Raw genomic sequence first — 20,347 nt, 5'->3', positions numbered from 1 at the left:
AGAATTGACACTGCAGAAGTCAAAGCTCTGAGGAGGTAGTTGAGACAGGTGCTATAACTGCAGTTAATAGACACTTGGGTAGGTACATGGATAGGACAGGTTTAGAGCGATTAGTGTGAAGAGGTACTGGATAGCCAGTTTTATTGGCAAGCTGAAAGGCCTGTTTCTGTGCATATTAACTCATCTGAATAGGACATACTCAAGTTTATGGAAGACGTTGGACAGGAACGTCTGCTGGAAGTGCATTGGAATAGTGAGGCAAAGGGTTCAACTGCAGCCTTGATTGAGGTGAAAGAAAAGTCGAGTTAGTGAGTAAATACTGGATCGACCAGAAATACTGACCTACATAAAAACTAAAAGTTTTCTTGCGTAAACTTCAACCTGTCCCATCCTGGGAGCCCTGGCCATCTGGCTCGGTTCGACTTGCAACGCCGAGTGCGCAGACGCGTGGCCAGGGAAGGGGGCATGGGACGCCGCGTCACCACAACAAGAGGGGCGGAAGTGCGGCGCCGGCAGCAACTGAGCGACCGGCCGTTGACGGCGGCGGTGTCGGGCGGGCCGCAGTGGCGCGAGGAGCTGCGGGTGTCGCCAACCGCGTTCGGAAACAAACGGCCGCTCAACGGTGGTCCGTGGGAGGGTGACGTCAGCGCGGTGAGTGGATGGGACGTGACGGCTGACGCTGGGAACGCCGTGGAGGGGTGGCGGGGGCCCGGCTATGGCGATGGCGATGGTGAGTGTGGGCGAGATGGTGGCGGCGCTCAGCGCTGCCTGCTCAGTGTAAGTGAGCATCCTCCACACTCTTCCACTCATTCCCATCTCTCCCTCCCGTTCTGTCCTCTGGTTAATAAACAGTAGGGTTCCCATGGGGTCAGGACGAGGAGTGTTTCTCCAACTAAACATTACAACCAACCCACCTGTGTCTCCTCACTCTGGGGAAGAGTTTGCAGCCCTTGGGAACACGAGTCAAGAGCGTTTAATTGTCATTTGTACCGACACCGGAACAATGAAATTCATACTTGAAGTAGTGTAACTGGCGTGTAAACAATACACGTGGATAATATATCATAAATACATTTCAATAAATTTATTATTAGTGCAAAAAAGCCCGAAGCCCTTGGTGCAACCCAAAATATTCCACAGTTCGTTGTTTGGTGTGTAGTGTTTAAGAGCCTGGTGGTTATCTCGAACAGAATAACACAGGAACAGTCCCTTTGACCCACATGTCTGTACCCAATATGATGCCAAGACCAGCTCTTATAATCCATGTCACCATTCCCTGCATATCCATATGCCCATGCAAAATTCTCTTAAATGCCACTATCTTATCCTCAACCTTGCTTTGCCCTGGCAACACGTCCAAGCACTTGCCACTGTAAAAAGAATACTTGCCTTACACATATCCTTTAAACTTTGCCCCGCTCAGCATAAAGCTACGTCATCGAGTATATGATTTTTTTTCCATCTTGGGGGGGAAAAAGGTTCTGATTGTCTTCCCTACCTATGCCTCTTATAACTTTATATACTTCTATCAGTCTATCCACACTTTCCAGCGTTCCAGAGAAAACAATCTGTCTAACCTCACTAGCTGATATCTCCTAATCCAGGCATCATTCTGATAAACCTCTTCTGCACCCTTTCCAAAGCCTCCATATTCTTACTGTAATGGGGCAACCATAATTGCACACAACACTCCAAATGTGGCCTAATCAAAGTCCTATAAAGCTACATCATGACTTCCTGACTCATACTCAATACCTTGACTAATGAAGACAAGCATACCATATGCCGCCTTTAACACTCTCTACTTGTGCGGCTACTTTCAGGGAGTTATGGACTTGGACCACCAAGATCCCTGTGTATATCAATTTTTGTGGTTGTGAGGAAGCTATTATTGAACTTGTCACGGTTTTAAGATGCCTATACCATCTTTCCACTGGTAGGAGTGAATTGAGGGAGGAGCCAGAGTTTTGTGTTTCTTTAATCTGGAGAAGAGTTTACAGCCAAGGGACAAATAGTGCTAAATGTGTCCATTGATTCATTGTTCAACCTTCCATGAATTCGCCAGAAGGAGAAAAGAAAATGTTTTGCTAACGTCTACGTGGAGATGAGGGGCAATATTAATTGCACTGGTATTCTACTATTGTAAAAAATAGTTTGAAAATAAATTGCTAAACCACAAATCTTTAAAATAGGCCTTTAGAACAATTCCAGGTAGGTTTCAATCCTCTTATTCTGGACACAAAACTGTATTATTTTTGCTCACAATTGTCCATTAATACATATCCCTGTCAAACAGATATGCAGTATGACCACTTTTTTAAAAAATCCTTAAATATGCACAGTGTTGTGCGAATATTATTTTATTCTTATTTGTTAGTATTGGTTTTAAAAAATATATATTAACTGAACTTTTCTGTTTATTATGATTTTCACGGAGTACTATGTTTACATATCTGTTGCGATGCTGCAAGTAAAAATGTCATTATTTGTAGCGTAGTCATTCTTCTATGAGGCTTGTTCTACTTTTGTTACAAATTTTATATTTGGTTTAATTCACAGCTGCATTTTGTTTTTCTTTGTTCATTACTGAAATCAGTGAATTCTGGTCATTAAAGATCAACATGGGGATTTTGCAATAAACTGCCGGAGGAACAATAGACAATAGGTGCAGGATTAGGCCATTCGGCCCTTTGAGCCAGCACCGCCATTTACTGTGATCTTGGCTGATCATCCACAATCAGTACCACATTCCTGCCTTTTCCCCATAATCCCTTGACTCCATTATCTTTAAGAGCTCTATCTAACTCTCTCTTGAAAGCATCCAGAGAATCAGCCTCCACTGCCTTCTGAGGCGGAGAATTCCACAGATTCTCAACTCTCCGGGTGAATTCTCAACTCTCCGGGTGAATTCTCAACTCTCCGGGTGAATTCACAACCCTGGGATGGCGGGACTTACATATGAGGAAAGACTGGATAGACTGGGCTTGTACTCGCTGGAATTTAGAAGACTGAGGGTGGATCTTATAGAAACATATAAAATTCTTAAGGGGTTGGAGAGGCTAGATGCGGGAAGATTGTTCCCGATGTTGGGGGAGTCCAGAACCAGGGGTCACAGCTTAAGGATAAGGGGGAAGTCTTTTAGGACCGAGATGAGAAAACATTTCTTCACACAGAGAGTGGTGAGTCTGGAATTCTCTGCCACAGAAGGTAGTTGAGGCCAGTTCATTGGCTATATTTAAGAGGGAGTTAGATGTGGCCCTTTTTGCTAAAGGGATCAGGGGGTATGGAGAGAAGGCAGGTACAGGCTACTGAGCTGGATGATCAGCCATGATCATATTGAATGGCGGTGCAGGCTCGAAGGGCCGAATGGCCTACTCCTGCACCTATTTTCTATGTTTCTATGTAACTCAGCAGGTCAAGCAGCATCTGTGGAGGGAATGGACAGGCCAGGTCAGGACCCACCTTTAGATCGATGGAGTAGGGGGGAGAAAGCTGGAAAAGAGAAGTGTTTGGCATGTAATGGACGGATACACTGAGAGTGGGTGATTTGCAGATGGCAGAGCAATTGACAAATGCTAGATTGGAAAGGAAACAATAGTGTCAGATAAGGGACAAAACAGGTAAAAGCTGGGGGGATCAGGGGTATGGGTGGAGGAGGATCAGGAATAAGAGGGAAATATGGGAATTGAGTATAATGGAGGGGAAAAGAGCAGGGTGATTGCGATTGTGGGAGACATTTTGTGCATGTAGGAGGGGTACAGGGAAGAGAATTAAATATTCGTATCGTTGGGTTGTCAGCTACCAAAGTGGAATGTGAAGTGCTGTTCTCACTATGGCAATGGAGGCCAAATCTTTAGCTATTTTTTGAATTGAATAGAATAGAATTCCTTTATTGTCATTGCAACAGGTACAACGAAATTAAAATAGCAATCCTGACAGTGCATAACACACGAGAAATAAAACATGTATACAATAAATGCAAATACAAAATGTAACAAACAAGCGAGTAGTTGATAAATAAATAAATAAATAAACACAGGAATGAATATGGATCACATTGTAGTGCAGTTTTAAAAGTGTAACCTAGTGCTGAAAGTCAGTGTAACAGTGCGTATCAGTGTTTGACTGTGTTCAGTTCACGTATGGCTCTGGGGTAAAAACTGTTCTTGAGTCTGTTTGTGCGAGATTTGATCGACCTGAAACGTCGACCAGAGGGCAGAAGATCAAACAGATGGTGGCCAGGGTGGGATGGGTCTTTTATTATTTTGTCTGCTCTGCTGAGGCAGCGCAGGCTGAACAGGTACTCCAGAGAGGGCAGTGAGCAGCCGATGATCTTCTGGGCCATCTTGATGACCCTCTGTCAAGTCAAGTTAAGTCAAGTCAAGTCAAATTTATTTGTCACATACACATACACGATGTACAGTGAAATGAAAGTGGCAATGCCTGCGGGTTGTGCACAAAAAGAATTACAGTTACAGCATATAAATAAAGTTAATAAGTTACTATTAGTGTCGACAAAAATTTAGTCTCTGGGGTTATAAAAGTTGACAGTCCTGATGGCCTGTGGGAAGAAGCTCCGTCTCATCCTCTCCGTTTTCACAGCGTGACAGCGGAGGCGTTTGCCTGATCGTAGCATCTGGAACAGTCCGTTACTGGGGTGGCAGGGGTCCATCATGATCTTGCTTGCTCTGGATCTGCACCTCCTGATGTATAGGTCCTGCAGGGGGACGAGTGTAGTTCCCATGGTGCGTTCTGCTGAACGCACTACTCTCTGCAGGGCCATCCTGTCCTGGGCAGAGCTGTTCCCAAACCAGACTGTAATGTTGCCGGACAGGATGCTCTCTACAGCCCCAGAGTAGAAGCAATGAAGGATCCTCAGAGACACTCTGAATTTCCTCAGTTGTCTAAGGTGGTAAAGGCGCTGCTTAGCCTTACCCACCAGTGCGGCAATGTGCGTTGCCCATGTCAGATCCTCTGCGATGCGGACTCCCAAGTATTGAAAACTGCTCAACCTATCCACAATAGACCCATTTATCTCCAGTGGCGTGTACGTCCTTGGATGTTTAGCCCTTCTGAAGTCCACAATCAGCTCCTTTGTTTTAGTGACATTCAAGAGGAGGCTATTGTCCTGACACCAGAGTGCCAGATCAGCCACCACCTCCCGGTAGGCCTTCTCATTGTTGTTGGAGATCCGGCCCACCACCACAGTGTCATCAGCAAACTTGATGATGGAGTTTGAGCTGAACCTGGCCCCACAGTCATGTGTGTACAGGGAGTACAGTAGGGGGCTAAAGACACAGCCCTGGGGGGATCTTATGTTCAGGGTGAGGGAGCTAGATGTGTGTTCCCCCATCCTGACCACTTGGGGCCTGGCAGTGAGAAAGTCCAGGACCCAGGCACACAGAGGGGTGCTAAGCCCCAGTTCCAGCAGCTTCTCAACCAGTCTGCTGGGGACTATTGTGTTGAATGCTGAACTAAAGTCAATGAACAGCATCCTCACATAGCCCCCCTGGCTGTCCAGATGAGAGAGAGCGGTGTGTAGAACCTGGGAGACCGCATCATCCGTGGACCTGTTCGGACGGTATGCGAACTGTAGTGGGTCCATGTTGCGAGGAAGGAGGTTGACTAGCCTCTCAAAGCATTTCATGACAACCGAGGTGAGGGCCACCGGTCGGTAGTCATTTAAACACGCTGGAGAGGCATTATTTGGCACCGGTACAATGATGGATCTTTTGAAGCATGCAGGGACCACGGACTTTGCCAAGGAAGGGCCTTCCTGTCCTTCTCTGAGCAGCTGGCATACCATGTGGTTATACAGTATGCCAGCACACTCCCGATGGAGCAGCGGTAGAAGGTCATCATGAGCTTCTCCTGCAGGTTGGTTTTCCTGAGGATCCTCAGGAAGTGGAGTCTGCTGTGCCTTCTTCACTATGGTAATGGTGTTGGTAGACCAGGTGAGATCCTCTGCGATGTGCGTACCCAGGAACCTGAAAGCGGGTACCCTTTCCACACAGTCCCCATTGATGTAGAGTGGGTCGGGTTCTGCACTGGTTTTCCGGTAATCTATTATAAGGTCTTTTGTTATTGAGGAGTTCAGGACAAGATTGTTCACTGAACACCATGCTGCCAGTCTTTGGATTTCATCCCTGTAGGGTGTCTCATCTCCTCCTGAGATGAGTCCAACCACAGTCGTGTCATCCGCAAACTTGATGATGGTGTTGGTGGGATGGGTGGGGGCGCAGTCATGAGTGTAGAGGGAGATGGGGCTCAACACACAGCCCTGTGGTGAGCCGGTGCTCAGTGTAAGGGCGGAGGAGAGGTGAGGGCCTATTCTGACGGTCTGGGGGTGGTTGGTCAGGCAGTCCTTGATCCATTGGCAGATGGTTTGGGAAAATCCAAGGTCAGAAAGTTTGGTGACCAGTCTGCCCGGGATGACTGTGTTAAAGGCAGAGCTGAAGTTTAGGAAAAGCATCCTCACATAGCTCCCCTGGTGTTCAAGGTGGGTCAGTGCAGTGTGAAGAGCAGTGGCGATGGCATCCTCTGTAGACCTATTTGCTCTGTAGGCAAACTGGTATGGGTCGAAGGTGGGTGGGAGGCTGGCTTTGATGTGCTGCAGGACCAGCCTCTCGAAGCACTTTGTGATGACCGGTGCGAGTGCTACCGGACGGTAGTCGTTAAGGCCGCTGATGACAGACTTTTTCGGCAGTGGGATGATTGTGGCAGACTTCAGGCAGGGAGGGATGATGGATTTTGATAGGGACAGGTTGAAGATTTTTGTGAAGACCTCAGATAGCTGGTCTGCACATCCCTTCAGCACTCTTCCCGTCACACCATCGGGGCCTGCAGCTTTCCTGGGATTCACTGCTCTGAGCACACGTTTAACATCATTCTCCTGCACAGTGAAGATGTGGCTGTCAGATGCTGGTGAGGGTGTTGTGTCTGCCACTGCAGCTTTCACCTCAAAACGAGCAAAGAAACAGTTAAGTTCCTCTGCCAGCGAGGCGTCGCCGTCGACAGTCATGCGGTTGCTGGTCTTGTAGTTGGTGATGTGCTGGATACCTTGCCACACCCGCCGTCGGTCGTTGTTGGTAAAGTGGTCCTCAATCTTCCTCTTGTAGGTCGCTTTGGCATCCTTGATGCCTCTCTTCAGGTTGGTTCTAGCAGCACTGTATAGAGCTCTATCACTAGACCTGAAGCCGGTGTTACGGTCCTTGAGGAGAGACTTGACGTCCTTTGTCATCCAGGGCTTCTGATTGGGATACACCCGGATGCGTTTGTCGACGGTGACATTGTCAACACAGTTTTGTATGTAGCAGAGTACAGTTGATGTGTACTCCTCCAAGTCCTGATCCTCAAAAATATCCCAGTTGGTCCTTTCGAAGCAATCCTGCAGCTGCGAGGAAGCTCCTTCAGGCCATGTCTTAACAGTCTTTATGGTGGCTGGAGCTTTCCTCCTGAGTGGGGTGTATGCTGGAGTCAAGAGTATGGACAGGTGATCTGACTGCCCTAGGTGTGGTAGTGGTGCTGTCCTAAAAGCAGAGATTGATATTTTCTTGATTATTAAGAGTGTCAAAGGTTAGGGGAGAAGGCAAGAGAATGGGATTGAGAGGGATAGATAGATCAGCCATGATTGAATGGCGGAGTAGAGTCAATGGGTTGAATTGCCTCATGTCTCATGTTCCGATGTCTTATGAACTTTGATTATGCTGGCTGCTTTCCCCGAGGAAGCACGGATGTAGATGAGGTCAATAGTGGGGTGTCTAGACTGGGTTACATCCACAACTCTATGCACTTCCTGGTGACTTGGGCAAAGCTGTTCCGAAACCAAGCTGCGATGCCACCAAACAGTATACTTACGATAGACTCAAAAAGCTGGAGTAACTCAGCGGGACAGGCTGGTTGTGGGTGTGATGTTAAAATGTGTTTTTTGTGTTTTGTTGCTTTTTATTGGTATGACTATGGCAAATCAAATTCCTCGTATGTTGCAAAACATACTTGGCTGATAAAGTATGATTATGAAAATGCTGGAGTAATTCAGCAGGACAGGCAGCATCTCTGGATAGAAGGAATGGGTGACTTTTCGGGTCGAGACCCTTCAGGCTGAAAGTCATGGGAGAGGGAGACACAGAAATAAGGGTGCAAGGTGTGAGAATGAGACAGCAAGGGGATGAGGATCAGTTGTGAGTATCTTCCTCCTGTTTCCTCAAGTTATGGTACTTCTGTTTTGTTTTTTTAGCTCTGTAAATTTTGATGATCCATGATCATGGCTATTTATTCACAAAATGCTGGAGTAACTCAGCAGGTCAGGCAGCATCTCGGGAGAGAAGGAATGGGTGACGTTTCGGGTCGAGACCCTTCTTCAGACTGATGTTAGGGGGGCGGGACAAAGGAAGGATATAGGTGGCGATAGGAAGATAGAGGGAGATCTGGGAAGGAGGAGGGGAAGAGAGGGACAGAGAAACTATCTAAAGTTGGAGAAGTCGATGTTCATACCACTGGGCTGCAAGCTGCCCAGGCGAAATATGAGGTGCTGTTCCTCCAATTTCCGGTGGGCCTCACTATGGCACTGGAGGAGGCCCATGACAGAAAGGTCAGACTGGAACTGGGAGGGGCAGTTGGAGTGCTTGGCCACCGGGAGATCAGTTTGGTCAATGCGGACCGAGCGCAGGTGTTGAGCGAAGCGATCGCCGAGCCTGCGCTTGGTTTCGCCGATGTAAATAAGTTGACATCTAGAGCAGCGGATGCAATAGATGAGGTTAGAGGAGGTGCAGGTGAACCTTTGTCTCACCTGGAAAGACTGTTTGGGTCCTTGGATGGAGTTGAGGGGGGAGGTAAAGGGACAGGTGTTGCATCTCGTGCGGTTGCAGGGGAACGTGCCCGGGGACGGGTGGTTTGGGTAGGAAGGGACGAGTGGACCAGGGAGTTACGGAGGGAACGGTCTCTGCGGAATGCAGAGAGGGAGGGGATGGGAAGATATGGCCAGATATGGCTCTCACTAGGGTCCCTTCTACATCCCGCAGCTCCGCTCTTGCTCCCCCTCCCCCCACTCGCAACAAGGACAGAATCCCCCTCGTTCTCGCCTTCCACCCCACCAGCCAGCGGATCCAACAAATCATCCGCCAACATTTCCGTCACCTACAACGGGACCCCACCACTGGCCATATCTTCCCATCCCCTCCCCTCCCCTCTCTGCATTCCGCAGAGACCGTTCCCTCCGTAACTCCCTGGTCCACTCGTCCCTTCCTACCCAAACCACCCCATCCCCTGGCACTTTCCCCTGTAACCGCACGAGATGCAACACCTGTCCCTTTACCTCCCCCCTCAACTCCATCCAAGGACCCAAACAGTCTTTCCAGGTGAGACAAAGGTTCACCTGCACCTCCTCCAACCTCATCTATTGCATCCGCTGCTCTAGATGTCAACTTATTTACATCGGCGAAACTAAGCGCAGGCTCGGCGATCGCTTCGTTTAACACCTGCACTCGGTCCGCATTGACCAAACTGATCTCCCGGTGGCCGAGCATTCCAACTCCCCCTCCCATTCCCAGTCTGACCTTTACCAGCATCTGCCCAGTACCAGCATCTGCAGTTATTTTCTTATACTACATGATCATGGCTAAATCGTTTCAATTTACAAAACTATCCATTTACATGTATGGTGATTTAGAAATTACTGCCATACAGTGAGATTCGTGGTTAATTTTTTTAAGCAAGCTAAGCAAGTTAAAGAATGATTTGATGCAGGTATGCAAGGTGATAACAGAAAAAGTGACAGGTAGTTTTCTTTTGTGTCTAATTTACCATAATGAAAATGAAAGAGAAGCAATTATATAAAAGACTGTTAAAATTGTTTTTGCACTGCAAACCATTATTGAGACTATATTTTCTTCCAGGGAATTTTTTGACAAAGTAAAATGGGGGAAGATTAGAGAATGATGGAGTGAAAAGGATGCAATAGGTGACTTTTCAGAAATAGTTGCCAATAGACTTGGAGAGGCAGTCAATTTCCATGCAGTAACATGGGAAAAAATGGACCTTACAGAGTAGGTTTGCTGCAAACCACTAGTTAAGAGTTTTCAATCTCTGAAACATCTTTCCAAACCTGCTTCAATATTTACTTTCTGTCATTGTTACCTCTCTCTTTGAAAACCACGGGCAAGGATCTTAAGTAATTTTATGAAAGTTAAAATACATCCCATCCATTTAAAATGCTGTTAATGATGAAAAAAATGTTGAATGCATTCTAGAGGCTTAATTTTAATATACTAATAAAAATGTAGTTGTTAGTTGAATGTGACCTTTGTGGTTATAAATCCTTATTGGTAACCCTGATTTTCTGTATCTTTCAGAGTACAGTATTTGCATTCTACTGCAGTAAATCCTCTGGTCTTGATAATATTATTGAGACCACTCGTCTCTCACAGAAAAAAAAGATAACAAATTTGAGCTACATAAATACGCAGAATTTTACAGCTGGATAGATAACTAAATGTTACACTTATTAAAGTCATTAAATGTGCCACTGAGTAAATCACTACAAAATTATTATGTATGTGTGGGTGTTTGTCAGCTCTGGGTGGTGAACACAATTCTAAGGAATTATAAGAAACAAGACTAAATCTGAGATTCAGCCTGATCTCAGTCATTCACTTCACAAGTACATAAGTGACAGCAGCAGAATTAGGCCAATTTAGGCCCTTCAGCCTATCATATCCATGCCGGCCATGAAGTACCTATCAATATCAGTCCCATTTACAGGCACTTGTAAGTTCTAGGAGCAGAATTAGGCTATTTGGCCCATCAAGTCTACTCTGATCTAACTTTCCCTCTCAACGCCATTCTCCTGCCTCCTGCCCCTTACCCCTTATACCAACATGAGGAAATTTTATGAATAATTCAAGTTTCCAATGTAAAAGAGAGAATAAAAATGATCCTCTTCATCATTCTCACGCAGTTCCCAGCAAATAGTTCCAAATAGAAGAGTTGGAGAAAACTCCAGCCAATCCATTAGAGAAAAAATTGATGTGAAGGCAGTCTGAAAGAAGGGGAGAAATGTATATAAATTTGAAACACATCAAAATGTCATTTGACTTAATAGTTGTAGGAATGAGAAATAGCAAAAATAGGGTGTTTATAAAAGTAAAAATGGTATCCAATTCATAAGAGGAATTAAAGTGAAAATATCAAAAATCATTAAAATGTGTTTTGTATAATTTAGATTAAAGTAATCGGCTGTATCAAAAGTGCATGGTGAATTTCAGGAAACTCCAAATAAATCTTTTGAAAGAGAAAAATTTAAATGTTTTGAAAGGCAAATACATGTAAAAATAGAGAGAGTGCAAAGCAATGAGATTAATTTGTGAGCACTGTGAGGGTGTGGTAGGTCTTCCAGCTGAGATGCCTCCTGAACAGTTTATCCAGATGATGATGAATTCTCTTTGGAGAAAAGTCACCTCAAAACATCAAACAAATTGAGGATAAATTTTGCAGCAGTGAATTTAGTTATTATACTGCCAAACGTGTTACCTTTCCCTAACCAACTCAGAGGTTTCTTAAGTGATATATCTAAGTTAGCGTCTAATTCAGAATACTATCTGAGTATTTATTTTAAGCATTTACCATGTTTTGAAATAAAGTGAAAAGAACCATCAAACCTGGAAAATAATATTTAGATGAAGTCATTTTTAATAGGTTCTCAATATTTCTTGATAGAAATCTGTATCACAGAACACACTTAGACGAATGCATATTGTTTGAATATCGGTTTTTGAGCAGGGCCCTAATTTTACTGTTATGAGGTCAGATCATTTATTAAGAATTCATTTTGAAGGAAATGCTTCTGAGAATTGGGAATATCAAAATACCTGCAAAGTGTTAAATTAGAAGAAAACTCACACTAGAAATCTAAAAGTTTGTATTCTACTCCTCTCAATATCCTGTCCTTTTATGCTGAGAATACACAGAACTAAAGCAATTTTTCATAGTCCTTGGATGTTCAATTCAATTTCCATCTGCTGACACCATGTTCCATTGACCCCAGTGACTGTCTGGGAACATTAAAAAAAAAACTTTTAATTCTTCACTCTAATCGATCCCTACATGCAGACCTCTTTTCAATGACATGAATGCAGTCAGGAGATCCTTGTGCAATAAATTATGGGTATGATTTCCCTCTTAATATTGCATGAGGTTGCATATTATCAATTTTTTTAAATGTTATTTAAAAAACTTGGAACGAAATAAAACCTGCTCACTGTGAGCAGAATAGGATGCTCACCCAAATAAATGGGAAATCACTTTTTTACTTATTAGTTGTGTTAGTTCTGTGCACTAAGGTTAGCTGCCTTTTGTACCATTTGCTCTTATTTGTTTTTGCACTTAATGATACTGCAAGAGTACTCGGCTCAGGTTCTTTACAGTTATTGGCCGTGGTTGCTTTGGAAACTGATAGTTTGAACCTATGGCAAATAGTAGGTATCCCAGCACTTAAATGCCTTTTGTTGGTATTGAAATTTGGAAGGGATTACAATTAATTTTCTATGATTTCATAAGCTTATATTATAGCAGTAATTTAGTGAAATGTAAGGAATTATAATTGGCATTTTTTTTTAGTTCTTGGTCAAATACCTGATTTTATCAATATTTAGATGGAAGCATATCGTCATTTAATTTTGTGAACAACAGTGATATTTTTAGTACCTTTTTTATGAGAGACCATGGACCAAAGAAATCCCCTGGCAGGTGTCAAGACATTTAGGATGTAATCATTTCTTGTTGATCTCGCTACTGAAATTGATTTTTTTTTTAAAGCTTTTGCGATAATGTTACAACCTGCAAACCAGTTTCTCCATAGTTAATGTATTTTAAATTAAGTTACTGCATGTTACTTCTCATGTGTTGCTGCACTATGTAACATCAGTTTCATTTAAGATCTACAGATATTATTGAGAGGAATGTATATTTTGATATGTAAATCTCATTCAGAAATTTGCAGTTACATAGTTGTTTGAAGGTATATTCTGCACTTTATTGCCATTCCCTCCTTGTGGAAGAGTTCTGGTGTGCTGCTGTTTTGAATATTGCAATTTCTGTTGAAGTACTTTTGCGGCAGTAGTTTTCAAGCAATTGGTCTTAGTTGACATTAGCCACCCTCCAGTCTGACTGCACCTCACCCGTGACTAATAATGATGCATTTATCTTGGCCAAGGACGCTGCAGTTTATTTTCTAGCTTCCCACTGTGTTTTTGGATATCCTGATGAAGCCCTGGAACTTTATCAATATTCATCCGTTTTCATGCACTTCCAGCATCTCCTCTAATCTAATGAGAACTATCCCTAAGACATCCCCGTTAATTTTTCAGTGTTGCAGTTTAGTTTGTCATGTATACCTGAGGTACAGTGAAAAGCTTTTGTTGCATGCTATCCAGGCAGTGGAAAGACAATACATGTTTACAATCGAACCATTTACTACGTATAGATACATGATACGGGAATAACGTTTAGTGCAAGGTAAAGCCAGCAAATTTTCATTGAGGATCTTGCCGAGCTCTGCAGCTCCACATATATATATTCACCCTATTATTCTCCTCCAAGACCCATTTTTTCCTTAATATAAAATCTCTGGATTCTTCTAAACTTACTCTGTCAAAGCTATCTCATACCCTCTTTTTTTTGCTCTACTGATTTCCTTCTTCGGTATATTATACTCCTCCAGGGATTTACTTGATCCCAGTTACTTGTATATAACCCTTTTTTCGGACCAGACCAATATCTCTTGTCATCCAGGGTTCCCTATTCCTACTGACCTAGCCCTTCATTCTAACAGGTACATGCAGACCTTGAACTCTCGCCATCTAATTTTAAAAAATCTCCCCACTTGCCGGATGTCTCTTTGCCTCCAAACAACTTGCTCATTCACCTTTTGTAAGTTCCTGTATAATGCCATCAAATTAGTTTTGCTCCAATTGAGACCTTTAACATGTGATTGAGTTCTGTCCTTTTCCATAATTTGTTTTAAAACTAATACTCAGTGGTCCTAAAGTGCTTCCCCACTGACACCACAGTCATTGCCCTGCCCTATTACCAAAGAGTGGGTCAAGCTTTGCCATGTCCACAGTATATTGCTGAAAGAAACATGTCCACAGTATATTGCTGAAAGAAACTTTCCTGAACGCACTCAACAAATTCCACTCTTATCAAATTGAGTTTACTGTCAGGTGCACAAGTATGCTGAGGTATAGGTACAATGAAAACCCTGCTTGCAGCAACATCACAGGCACTTTGACACAGACAAACATAAAATCATTTAAAAAATCACACAATTCTGCAAGACAATTAAAATAAAAAAGCCCATGCTTTTACAATACTATGACAATCCCAAGTTACCCCTGTCCCCAAAAAGATTCCAATGGTTCAGAAATCTGAATCCCTGCCTCCTGCACTAACTAATTAGCCACTCATTCATCTTCTCTATTCTCCTATTCCTAACCACACACACGTTGCACTGGGAGGGTATAGTCAGTCTTTTATCCACAAAGTAGAGAAGTCTAAAACTAGAGGATACAGGTTTAAAGCAAGGGGGAAAAGATTTATAGGGATCCGAGTGGCCAGTTTTTCCATACAGAAAGTGGTGCGTATATTGATCGAGCTGACAGAGGGGATGTAAAGGCAGGTACAATTGCAGTGGTTAAAAGATATTTGGACAATTATGTGGACAAGAAAAGTTTGGAGTAATTTGGGCCAAATGCAGTTAAATTGAATTTGCTTGGATATGCAACTTTGGTATGGATAAGTTGGGCTGAAGATGTTTTTTTTGTGCTGTGTAATTCTAAATCTATCTTTTAGTAACTCAAATGGAACTCGGCCTGCCCTCAGAGTCCTGCAAAGGAATAAATAGTGTGCTGTAAAGGTCAAACATCTGCAGATCCATCCTATCCAGTCCAGTCATGTGGAATAGATGATTCAAATTTTGTACTGTTTCTCAGATATTATTCAAGTAAATCAGCATAGTGATGAGTGTTCCATCAAATTCCTAATCATATTGTTATGGATTATGGACTTCCATTATCAGACTGGGGGCTGTCATTTATCAAGCCTGATTAAGAAAGTCTGCAGCCGATTTGCCGCTCTTATATTTTATATATTAGCTTCTTGCTCATTTTCATTTCTATCAAACTGAATGGTGGATTTTTCTATCTTGAGTCCCCTTCCCAGTTAATTGTTCCAGGCCAGATAAAATAGATCTAAAATGAAATGGGGATATATTACTGTGCTCCTATTTTATGCATTGGATGTAATTTCAGCAGAGGACACTGCTGCAGCAGATTGATTTTTTTTTGGCGTCCTCCTCATTTTTCACATCAGCGAACCTTAACTATTCTTTGTCAAAGTCTGATTCTTTTGCTTGTGAATAGTTTGGAAGATGCTTTTCAGCTTTGTTTTTTCCGTTAATAATAATTCTTGTGCAGAGCACAGTTCGTTTTGATGTGAGCATTGGAAAGAACCAGGTTGATAAATTATAGACAAAAAAGCCACGATTATTCAACTGTTAGATTTTTATCATTACAGTGAGCTTTGATCGTTACTCCACCATTAGTGTCTTTATCATAGCTATCACACTCAGTGACTCATCCAGTTACAGTTACCCTGGTCTTCGATGTCTTGTAAGGTGTGAAAGTTTTCAGACAGTTTCTAAGTAAGGGCACAATTGCATAATCACTGAGAAAGCTAAGATTGCCAGAATGCAGAATATCGACCAGTTTGGGGGTTTAAACATGAGTCAAGTGCTAAAAGAACTACATTTTGTATTACCACAGAAGTGTAGTTTACCTGGCAATTGTCTTGACTCTTTATCAAAAAAGGATTGCTGCTTCATGGGGATTCATTGGCATGTGGTCACAGATGCAGTTCCATCAACCGCTGCTGGTTCAAGATTACCTTGCATTCCTCAGCTATCTGAACACGCCAAACAACTTCCATCAGCTCCATCTTCTCTCAATGACTAACCTTGAACCTGGACTTGGTTGACTGCTCCAAGAAGTGCTCACCAAATTAGATGTAGAGGGATTATCCAGGTCACAAATGGCCTGACGTATGGAAATCCAACATTGCACCAATTCTCTCATACATTTTCTAAAGCACTTTTCAATCGAGTAATAATATTAAAATGTTTCATGGCTGGATATAATTCATACATTTAAATAAGGATAGTGATTATTCAATGAATTGAAAAGATCATACCAAGGGTGTACGATGTGATATGGGTTACTATACAAAATGGACATTTCTGACTTGCAGAGAAATCTGCTCACGAACAGAATCCTGATGTAACCTGGGAACTACCTGTACTTCCACCACCAACAATAAATCATTAACTATGGAATGTTTTATGTTGCTTCTTCCTTGTAATACTTTTAACTGCAATTATATTGATGTTATATTCTGAGGCTATGACCTTTAGGCCTAGACTCTCCCACTAGTGGAAACATCCTCTCCACATCCACTCTATCCAAGCCTTTCATTATTCTGTATGTTTCAATGAGGTTTCCCCTCATTCTTCTAAATTCCAGTGAGTACAGGCCCAGTGCCGACAAATGCTCATCATAGGTTAACCTACTCATTCCTATGATCATTCTTGTAAACCTCCTGTGGACCCTCTCCAGAGCCAGTACATCCTTCCTCAGATATGGTGCCTAAAATTGCTCAATATTCCAAATGTGGCCTTACCCACGCCTCATAGAGCCTCAGCATTACATCCCTGTTTTTATACACAAGCCCTCTTGAAATAAATGCCAGCATTGAGTTTGCTTTCTTTAATACCAATTCAACTTGCAGATTAACATTTTGGGAATCCTGCACCAGCACTCCTAAGTCCTTTTGCACCTCCAATTTATGGATTCTCTCCCCATTTAGAAAATAGTCTATGCCTTTATTCCTACTACCAAAATGCATGACTCCACACTTTGCTACACTATATTCCATTTGCTACTTCTCTGTCCACTCTCGCAACCTGTCCAATTCCTTCAACAGAGTCCCTGATTTCTCTACACTACCTGCCCTTCCACCTATTTCCGTATAATCCGCCAACTTGACCACAAAGCCTACAATCCTCTCATCCAAATCATTAATATACAACGTGAAGAGTAGCGGCCCCAGCACCAACCCCTGCGAAACTCTGCTAGTCACTGGCAGCCAACCAGAAAAAGCCCACTTTATTGCCACTATTTGTCCTCTGCCACCCAGCCAACCTGCTATCCATGCTAGTATCTGCCCTTTGATACGCTGGGTAGACACAAAATGAGTGATGTTTTGGGTCGAGACCCTTCTTCAGACCCTTTGATACCCTGGGCTCTCATCTTCCTTAGCAGCCTTGCGTGTGGCACCTTATCAAAGGCTTTCTGAAAATCTAAGTAAACAACATCTACTGACTCTCCTTTGTCCTGCTATTTATTTCTTCAGAGTTATATATTTGGCACATTCATCAGCCAGAGTATTGAGTATAGAAGTTGGGAGGTCATGTTGCAGTTGTGTAAGACATTGGTGAGACCCCATTTAGAGTATTGTGTTCCGTTCTGGGCACCATGTTATAAGAACAATGTTGACAAGCTTAACAGGGTACAGGTAAGATTTACGAGGAAACATTCACTCATTATTGAGAAAAGGGAATTGGATATAAACTTGATATGGGGGAAATAGCAGAGCTCAGAAGAAACAACAGACTATTTGGGTAACTTTCAACTGGAAGATTCCACCTAGCAAATGGATAACAATGGCCTGTTTCCTTTATCGTTACTTTTTTGCATATCTTTCATTTATTTGTTCTATGTCCTACATTTCCCTTTCCCCTGACTAGTCAGAAGAATGGTCTCAACCCGAAATGTCACCCATTCCAGAGATGCTGAGTTACTCCAGCATTTGTGTCTATCTTAGGTTCCATTGGATGCTCTGCTTTCTTATTCATGCTTGCAATAGGATATGGTTAAGACACTGGACTAGAAGTTATAGGTTGAGACTCTTAATATAAAGACCCAAATTAGAATTTGACTGCATTAATTGATGAGTATAAACTTGAACAATTAATTTCATCCGAATGAAAGATTTGCACCTGTAACAGTAACCATGAGGATGCCACATAGCCTTAAAACCCCCATCTGCCTCAATAAGGTGTTTAGGCAAGGAAATCTGATATCCTTACCCATTTATGATCCATAACCACCAAAGCATTTGACTATTAGGCCCCCTCTGAAGTGGCCCAGCAGACCATGTGGTGCATGGAGCATTTATAGACAAATAAATGTTCTTTTGTGCTCCAGTTCTGTTACTGATTTGTTAGTTTCCAAGCAATCTCTTGATTATCGTCAATGATCATAGATGCCTGTTACCACCAATTAAATTATTGTTAATTAGATATTGGAAAAATAGATTTTGAAATAAAGGTGGAATAGAAATTTGAACTATTGGCAGTTCTTTAACAGTTACTTAATCATTGGAAAAGATACTCAAAAGGCCAGAAGCCTATTTTGGAAGTAGCTAAGAAATCTTGGTTCTGAGGTCATCGCTATCTGTTTTGTCACTTTAGTGCTCTTAATGGTATGAATATATATTGCAATTTTCAGTTACTTAGCTAATGTAAGGTCCTGTAATTGAACAGCAGTTTACTGATTGTCATTGTAGCTTGTGAATAACTAATAATCTCTCATTTCTGAGATTTTATGTGAAATCTTGTATTTTCCAGAATGACTGGTGACTAATTGTCCTGATTCTAGATGCATTTTCTCACATTCTGAAAACTGAATTTAATGTTGGTAAGTGACATTCTTTTTTCATACATTTAATGTCATTACATTTCTGGAATCTTAAACAATTACTTTAGTCGAAGGCTATATATATATTTTTTAAAGCTTAACAAAATTGAATATAAATGAGCTTACAATTGCTAAAATTTTGAACTTTTTGGATGGATTTGAAGTGAATCATATAATGGCGAATCATTGAAACTGAATTGCATTTTATTGTGATAAAACATCATGCTTTAGAGTAATAATTAAACAAAATTTGACAAAACGGGCCTGTTTCCGTGCTGTAATTGTTATATGGTTATATGGTTATACTAAGCTACAAAGCAAAGTGGACAGGTGAAGGTACTTTGCACTGAAGATGTGACACTCCATTCCACCCCCCACCCATAGATTAGTTACAATTGGGATTACTAAAGGGACAGCACTAGAGGAGAACACAAATATCTAAGCATTGTAGGGTGAAGGAAGTTTCGGACAAGGGCCGTGCAAAGTAATGAAGGAATTAAAAACAAGGATGCGAAGTTTGGAATCAACATACCCTTTACATATACTAATGGCAGGAAGCACAGGGTGGCACAGGGTGGTATAGCGGAGGGTGGCACAGTGACGCAGCAGTAGAGCTGCTGTCTTACAACACCAGAGACCCAGGTTCGATCCTGACTACGGGTGCTGTCTGTACGGAGTTTGTACGTTCTTCCGGTGACGCGTGGATTTTCTCCTGGAACTCCGGTTTCCTCCCACATCAAATGTACAGGTGTGTAGATTAATTGGCTTGGTGAAAATTGTAAATTGTTCCTTGTGTGTGTAGGATAGTGTTAGTGTGCAGAGATCGCTGGTCGGTGCAGACTTGGTGGGCCGAAGGGCCTTCTTCCGCGCTCTATCCCCAAACTAAACTAAAGCACAGAGATGATGGGTGATCCAGATCTTGGACACTTGGTATAAGGAGAAAATGTCGTAACAAATAACAGTGTGTCAAACAATGGGAAGTCATTCTTATTCCTGGTCACGTACACTTTTTATTTTGGACTTCTATTTATCAGAGATTCAACAAAAAAGAAATTTAAAATCAATCACATTGGCATAGGCCACCTACTAAGCTTTTGCTTATTTGAGTTGATTCTACGGCAGGCATCAGAATTTCAATTGAGCTAAAGTTTATGGAATGTAGAAGATGTGAGGTATATCGACATTTAGATCATTTTAAAATAGCGAGCTGAATTTATTGTGAAATTGAGTAATCTTGTGGACGTTCATTAAGTGGACGACAATAGTACAGATGTGTGTTTGGAAACTTATTGTGAAGATCATTTGCTATACTTACAATCTTTCTGTTTTAACTTTGGTGTAAAACATAAGCAGACATAAACATGTTAAAAATAGAAGACTCAATTTAGGTTTATTTTCTACCAAGGAATATTATCGAAAAGAAGGAATATAAGTAGATAAGAGGAAAGCTGAGAGGGTAGACATGCGGAGGTGATGTTGTGGCGGCTCCCAAGGGTCGGGCCATACCACTAACAAACCCCTCGGCACGGGAATGGACTAGTCCA

General features: G+C 42.4%; 1 protein-coding gene across 2 annotated transcripts in view; it reads left to right on the top strand.

Annotated features, from left to right (window-relative positions):
• Positions 1 to 490: 490 nt before the first annotated feature.
• LOC144593782 (kelch-like protein 5) overlaps positions 491 to 20,347 on the top strand; it is a 101,285-nt gene continuing 81,428 nt past the window's right edge. Inside the window, exons 1-2 of one of the 2 annotated variants that reach the window (XM_078399876.1) lie at positions 491 to 651; positions 18,734 to 18,803. The gene's annotated coding sequence lies outside the window, so the exon portion shown is untranslated. Of the gene's footprint in view, positions 731 to 18,733; positions 18,804 to 20,347 lie in introns of both variants that reach the window. The other variant, XM_078399885.1, reaches the window with a different exon arrangement.

The sequence above is a fragment of the Rhinoraja longicauda genome, chromosome 1 (genome assembly GCF_053455715.1).
Source record: "Rhinoraja longicauda isolate Sanriku21f chromosome 1, sRhiLon1.1, whole genome shotgun sequence".
In the NCBI taxonomy this organism is placed as follows: Eukaryota; Metazoa; Chordata; class Chondrichthyes; order Rajiformes; family Arhynchobatidae; genus Rhinoraja; species Rhinoraja longicauda.
Note: the sequence above shows the minus strand (reverse complement) of the source record. Positions and strands in the feature narration are given on the sequence as shown.